This window comes from Schistocerca nitens, chromosome 9 (assembly GCF_023898315.1).
Source record: "Schistocerca nitens isolate TAMUIC-IGC-003100 chromosome 9, iqSchNite1.1, whole genome shotgun sequence".
Taxonomy (NCBI): Eukaryota; Metazoa; Arthropoda; class Insecta; order Orthoptera; family Acrididae; genus Schistocerca; species Schistocerca nitens.
Genome location: NC_064622.1, coordinates 210114486 through 210122501, shown reverse-complemented (window position 1 = coordinate 210122501; position 8016 = coordinate 210114486).

Sequence of the window (8016 nt, the reverse complement as noted above, 5' to 3'; positions counted from 1 at the left end):
CTTTCTCCACCTACATGATCGCCACCGACTTAAATATCCAAAGCCGTGCTCCTGTCGACCTCCAACGGTGGCATCGGTTTATTGTAACCCTCCAGGGAGACCTGGTTCCCCTCCCCCATCACACCCATCCCAAAATCCAACACCACTCCCGATGTGATCCTTTCATCTCCCAACCTCCTTGGGCGCATCACTACAGATGTCCTTGACCTCACTGGCAGTGACCATGCTCCTATTCTCCTCACTATCTCTAATGGTCGCCATCCCTGCCCCTCTCCTCTCTCTGACATCCCTCCTAAACTTTTCCATGATTACTCCCATGCCAACTGGGATGCCTACCAGGACTCCATTCACACCCAGGTCGAAGGTCGCGACCTTACCCTGATGACATCTCCCACATTGCTGCCTTCCTGCACCAGACCTTGTCTGACGCCATCACCACCCATATCCCCACCAAAGCCATCCACCCTCACCACTCAGCACTGCCCCCACAGGCCGTCCCCCTTCGTGAATCCCGCCGCCTCTACCGCTCTTTTCTCCGCACTCACCCGCCACCGGCAATTACAACGACACATCCACAACCTGCTTAGTGTGAAAAAATGCTGCGCATGGTGCCAGACCTGTACACAACTCAACACCTTGCTGCCAATAAACTATTCCAAGTATTGGTCTGATTTCCACTGCCTTGCTGGGAACCGCACCCCCCCCCCCTCAGTGCCCTCTCCTCCTTGATGACCATCCCTTTCCTGACAACCTCAGTAAGGCCCACCACTTTGCCTCTCACCTCTATAATGTTTTTTCCATCATAGATGATCCCCAATTTCATTATTCCTTCTTACCTGACGTCATCGACCATAAAAATACCTCTGTTCCTCCTCTTGCTCCTAGCTTCCAGTACTTGGGCCACACACCACCATCTGAACTTGACACGCCCATCACTACACAGGACATCAGCCTCACACTCCGCACTAAACACAACACTGCTCCCGGCACGACCGCATTACCTACTGCCACCTCAAACACTACCCTGCCTCCTTCCTTGCAATCCTGGCCACCCTCTATAGTATCATCCTTGCCACCATCTTCTACCCTGACCTGTGGAAAACCTCCCATACCCTGATGTTCTCCAAACCCAAAAGGTCTCCATCTGATGGCTCTTCCTATCGCCCTATATTTATCACCTCAGTGTTCAGCAAGCTCTTGGAATCCATCCTTACCCAGAGCATCCATCACCATCTCCACTGAAACCACCTCCTCCCCAACACCCAACGTGGCTTTCGACCTTCCTTCCCTGCTGATGACCACCTCACTCATCTCCTCTCCATCCAGCTTAACTCCCGTCGCTCTCCCTTGACCTCAAAAAGGCCTACACCCATGTCTGGCATCACAGTCTCTTCTTTAACCTCCAGACCTATGCCCTTCCTGTCGACTATGGCTGTCTGATTGCCTCCTTCCTGTCCGCAGCTCGTGGTCGTGCGGAAGCGTTCTCGCTTCCCACGCCCGGGTTCCCGGGTTTGATTCCCGGCGGGGTCAGGGATTTTCTCTGCCTCGTGATGACTGGGTGTTGTGTGCTGTCCTTAGGTTAGTTAGGTTTAAGTAGTTCTAAGTTCTAGGGGACTGATGACCATAGATGTTAAGTCCCATAGTGCTCAGAGCCATTTGAACCATTTTTTGCCTCCTTCCTCTCCTGCCGCCCCTCCTATGCTACCATCCATAATGCTGATTCCCACCTCCTACCCCTCTGCAGGTGTGCCCCAGGGCTCTGTCCTCTCCCCTCTCCTCTACATCCTGTACACGGCAGATACTACACAACCCCAACCCTCCAGTACACCTGTGGTATGCCGATGACTCCACATTCCCTGCCCTTGCTCCTACCCTCCAATGGTCCCAATGCCTTCTCCAGAATCACATTGACCTTTCTGCGGCGTGGTGTAACCAGTGACTCCAGGCAATCATCATAGGTCGAACCACTCCTGTCCACCTGTCCCACACCATCACCTGCATTGGCCTCACTATTGACTTTCACCTCACCTGGATCCCTTGTCTCTGCTCCATCCAACCCAAAGCCCACAACTGCCTCTGACTCCTAAACTCCTCTCTGGCCAGACATGGGTATTGAACCCACCTACCATCCTCCACACCTACAAATCCTTAATCCATCCCATCCTCTCTTATGCAAGTCCCGACTTGATATCTGCCCTCCCCTCAAATTCTATAAGTCACCCAGATCCTCAAGCGCCATGCACTCCACCTCGCCTTCTGTATACACCTCCCGTCCCCCATGCGGATCCTCTTTGACCTGATTCCTTTCCCCCATCTGCTCCTATTCCTTGAACATATTCGCATACTCTACACCTCCCACCGCCTAGATCCCCCTCATCCCATGGTTGCTCCTCTCAACCTCTGCCCTCTGCCGCAATTTCACTGTTGTGTCCCCCCGACCCTAAATCTCGACACCCTTCATCTCCTTTCCCAAGGTGGTTTCCATTAACTCCCGCTCTTGGATGATGCCCTCTCTCCATCCATTTATCCCTCCTATCGACTCTGATCCTCATCTCCCCCTCCTTTCCTGTGTCCTTTCCTCCGGCTGCCTCTTCCCCCCTTCCATCCAGTTTTTCCCCCCTACCCTCCTTGTGCCTCCCTTCTCCCCCCCCCCCTCGGAGTCCTTTTGTATTCCCCTCCTCTGCCTTTCACCACTCCCTCTCGCATCTTCCCAGCCCCCCCCCCCCCTCTTATAAGTCCTCTGTTGGCTCCTTTCCCCCCTACTTCGTTTTTCCTCTCCTTCGTCCTTTATCTTTCTCATCATCTGTCCAGGTTCCCCCCCGTCTACCCTTGGCTGTGGTGTGTCATATTTGTGCCAACTTCTTAGTGCAGTATTCAAGTGAGTGTTCAGTGTTGTGCGTCTTTCCAAAGTGTTGCAAACAGAAATCATGCTGCCGCTGGGTGTGATTTTTATATCTCTCGCGAAAGGAAACCGTAATGCCGCCGTGTTTTTTAACTGTGTGTCTATTATTTTAACTGTCTGCATCCTGTGTATTGTACTAGCATCACCAACCCTTTGTTTTATGTTTTAAGTTCCACAATTTTCCGCCATTTTACCATTTAAGTCACCGGTTTTATCGCCTACTTTTATTATTTATTCACCTCATTTTTTAAAAACAAATTCTGAAGGCATAAGAACGGCATACTAAGCTGCACCAGCCTGCCCACTTCGGGTGGAATCGAAACTCAATAAAGGAAAAAAAACCAATAAAACTCAGCATATGAGGAGCATATAAAATGAAGTGTGCTGATTTTTTACGTTTTACGTAGCAGAGACGTGATGCAGTCTCAATTAGAAGACTATTTAACTGCGATTGACACACAAATAAAAAGTGCCACAACAAAAACACAAAGAGACGTATCCTTATTATATTGGAAGAATTTGAAATTTTCGTTTATCATTGAGCCAGAAATATTGCTGACAGAACAAAACGATTTTATGATGCGTAGTGTTTCTGAAATTTACGAAGAATTCTTGTAGACATGTACCGCCATGTACACGTGAAACTGTGACAAGGCGATGACGTTTACACCAGGCGATGGGACCAGCCCTATGATGAAGAGACCAGCCCAACAGCGGGGCTGAACTGCAAGCTGTATTTATAGTGTTCCCAGAGTCACGATAAGAAACACACTATGGTCGATTTTTTTTTTTTTTTGAGTCATCAGTCGTCTGACTGGGTTGATGCGGCCCGCCCCGAATTTCTCTCCTGTGCCAACCTATTCGGGTTGCTCTTGCAACCTACGTCCTCAATTATATGCTGGGTGTATACCAATCCCTGTCTTCCTACGAAGATTCTGCCTTCTACACCTCCCTCTAGTACCATGGAGGTCATTCCCTGTTGTTTTAACAGGTGTCGTATCAACCTGTTCCGTCTTCTTGTTAGTATTTTCCACATACACCTTTCCTCTCCGATTCTGTGCAGAACCTCCTTATTCCTTACATTATAAGACCACCTAATTTTCAACACTCGTCTGTAGCATCACATCTCAAACGCTTCGATTCTCTTCTTTTCCAATTTCTCCACAGTCTGATGAAATACAAAAAATTAAAGACTGAAAAATATGTAATTCACTTCATACATCATTGCTAAGAGGGACGATAGGACCACAGCATCTGTATATACGCTGAAGAGCCAGAGAAACTGGTACATCTGCCTATTATCGTGTAGGGCCCTCGCGAGCACGCAGAAGTGCCGAAACACTACATGGCATCAATAAATCCGTATAAGTACGACGGGCTGGAGACCTCTTCTAAACATCACGTTACTAAGCATCCCAGATATGATCAATAATGTTCATGTCTGGGAGTTTGGTGGCCGGCGGAAGTGTTTAAACTCAGAACAGTGTTCCTGGAGCCACTCTGTAGCAATTCTGAACGTGTTGGTTGTCGCATTGTCCTGCTGGAATTGTCCAAGGCCGTCGGAATGCACAACGGACATGAATGGATGGAGGTGATCAAACAGGATGCTTACGTACGTATCTCGATACATCAGGGGGCCCATATCACTACAACTGCACACCCCCATACGATTATAGAGGCTCCACCAGCTTGAGCAGCTCCTGCTGACATGCAGGTTCCATGGATTCATGAGATTGTCTCCATTCCCGTACATGTCCATGCGCTCGACAGAATTTCAAACAAGACTCGTCCGATCAGGCAATATGTTTACAGTCATCAACTGTCCAATGCCGGTGTTTACGGGCCCAGGCGAGGCGTAAAGCTTTGTAATGTCTAGTCATCAAGGGTACAAGAGTGGGCCTTCGGCTCCGAAAACCCATATCGATGATGTTTCTAGAATGGTTCGCGGGCTGACATTTGTTGAATGCCCAGTATAAAATTTGCAGCGATTTGCGGAAGGCTTGCACTTGTCACGTAGAATGATTCTCTTCAGTCATCGTTGGTCCAGTTCTTGCAGGATCTTTTTCCGGCCGCAGCGATGTCGGGGTTTGATATTTTACCGGATTCCTGATATTCACGGTGCACTTGCGAAATGGTTGTACGGGAATATCCCCACTTCATCTTTACCTCGGAGATACTGCGTCCCGTCGCTCGTGCGCCGACTATATCACCACGTTCAAACTCACTTTAATCTTGATAACTTGCCATTGTAGCAGAAAATTTTGGTCTTATATAGGCGTCGCCGACCGCAGCGCCGTATTCAGCCTGTTCACATATCTCTGTGTTTGAACACGTATGCCTGTAACAGTTTCTTTGGCTCTTCAGTGTATACAACCAGCGCTAAATAAACCAGTATCTGCAGTTTCATATATGTTTTATTCCAGAGGTAACCGGTTTCGGCATTCCATTATGCCATCGTCACACCCTCTATGATAACATAGTGGCTCAGTTTATTTTTGCAGACAAAATATCGTGCAAAAACGAACCAGCATCCGCAGCAGCAAAGTAGTATCATACGTGCAACACTGTGGTTGGATGTTGGCATTGCTTGTGGGCTATGCTGATGCCTCTAGTTTAGAGCCCCGGAATGAGGCGAGTACACAGAGTAACATCACCATGTGTACAGAGGTTGACAGGTCCATCAATGTTAGAATCCACACGGTATGTTCGGCCGCGCGTTGGTGGATTCAGCAGACAACGCCAGGAGTGGCAATCCGCCGACCATGGGTGTATGTGCTGGCGGCAGCAGTGGACAGGTGACTGGACCGGCAGCAACAGGGTGTAGCTTACATTAGTTCCAGAACTAAAACTGCTTTTCAGGTTATGAAAATAAAACAGCAAATAGTAATGCAGCCATCTTCACTGTTTTGTGCTCGAAAGTATCCTAAGGAGCTTACTTTCCTGCAGTACATTCAAAAACAATTAACAAAAAAAGTTATGTGAAACTACAGTTACATATGTGAAAAGTTCTATTTCTTTACTGTAAATTATGTAAGCCCGAAAAGAGGCTCTGATTAATTCAGTTCCACATCTAACATGGGAATGGTCCAGCCCTCAATCTCAAAATCAACCCTGAAATTTTCCACGTTGTTAGAGGACACCGAAAGAACGTACTGTGAAAATTTTAACGGCTAAGGGAGAGTCCAAGGGTTCTCAAAAATATGTTAAAGTTACTTATTTTTGCTACACGAAGAACCGATAATAACAGTGTTTTGTACAGTAGTCCCTCCATAGCTTCGAATCGGCGAATAAGACACGTGCCCGTAACAAGAGGAAACAGCGCCACGTTGCATGGAGTGCGCACGTGAATTTGAAGCACTTAAACCTTTCCAAAAATGCCTCACACCGTTTATTTTTTGAAGAACGTACTGTCCATAAGGGCAGATAAACTGTTGAGATGCAATAGTTAGACAATTCAACGGCAGAGCAAAGAAAAGCGAGGGCGAGTACTATGGTACCTCACAGACGACCTCCAACAGTTGAGATTTAAATTTGCCCGCATCTCGTGGTCGTGCGGTAGCGTTCTCGCTTCCCACGCCCGGGTTCCCGGGTTCGATTCCCGGTGGGGTCAGGGATTTTCTCTGCCTCGTGATGCCTGGGTGTTGTGTGATGTCCTTAGGTTAGTTAGGTTTAAGTAGTTCTAAGTTCTAGGGGACTGATGACCATAGATGTTAAGTCCCATAGTGCTCAGAGCCAAGATTTAAATTTCTTCACCTTAAATAATTCGCAACAATTCCTGTAGCACAGTTCCTACCACAGTTTTTGAATAATATATATTTTACCTTCAATGAAACATTTCATTGTTCATTCCTCATAGACGTCATAAAAATGCGAAATGTCTATCGGATGACAACACAAACTTTTACGACATAAACGTTTTCTGGGTATGATAACGCGTCATATTGTAGAAAACTACTGTTTTTTAAAGAAAACTAGTACTCACTGTGAACTGCACGAACGAATTACGTATTTCTTCTTTTATGAGGTGTGTCTGGTGTAAGGAAAATATCAACATAATTGCTTAGTCATCGAGGCCAGAGTCAGTCGACATTAAAGTTTTCTGGGTACGGTACTGCGTCATATTGTATAAAACTACTGCTGGCCGCTGCAACCATGGCTGAAACGTTGGTTGTCTCCAGCACTAGTTATATACAATATGACGCAGTACCGTACCCAGATAACATTAATGTCGACTGACTCTGGCCACGCTGACTAAGCAGTTATGCAAAAATTTTCCTTACAGCAGGCACACCTAAGAAAAGAAAAATTAATTCGTTCGTGCAGTTCACAGTAAGTACTAGTTATCTTTAGATAGAATTCGTCTGGACTAAGAAACTGTCGTGGCCGTGGTTCTGTGTATTGTGCTTCAAACTTGGCATATTACGTCAGATTCGTAAAGAAATGATTAAGCAAACTGACAATGCAGAAATGACAGATATTTAACAATATTGACATAAAAGTTTTTGAGTATCGTACTGGGTCATACGTAGAAGACTTTACTGGGGAAACCAGCGTTTCGGCCACGGTTACAGCAGCCTTCTTCTGGGTCTACTCAGTAATCTTCCTTTTCCATAATATTTCCTGAATGCATTTAGCCAGTTCCAAGGAACCTGGATATCAGTAACGTTCATCTCACCTGCAATTCAGAGCGCCCAGTCTTGTAGGTCTCCCTTGGAAATGGTGCACCGACTCTCACGAGGAGTTCTACATCTTACAAACAAACAGTTTTGCGAGTTTCATTTTTTGAGTTTCATTTTGGTGCATATTTAGTACTTTTTGTAAATCTTTCCTTCATTTATACAGTCCATGTTCATATTTTCTGAAACAAAACCGGTTTTTCGCAGTGCTCAAGTTTAAGCGTTTTCTCCCTGCTTCGTTGAACCAAAAAAATTTACAGCCATTTCTTTTTTGTTGAAAGCTGTTACTGTACCTGTTTACATTGGGCTTGGAAAGTATCAATTTTTGTTCTGAACCTTAAGTAGCACAACTTTCATCATTCTAACTACAATTCACGCAGATTACCGATTAATTTCCTAACCCTCCTAATGTTTCCAAAATTTCTAACAGAATGTCGA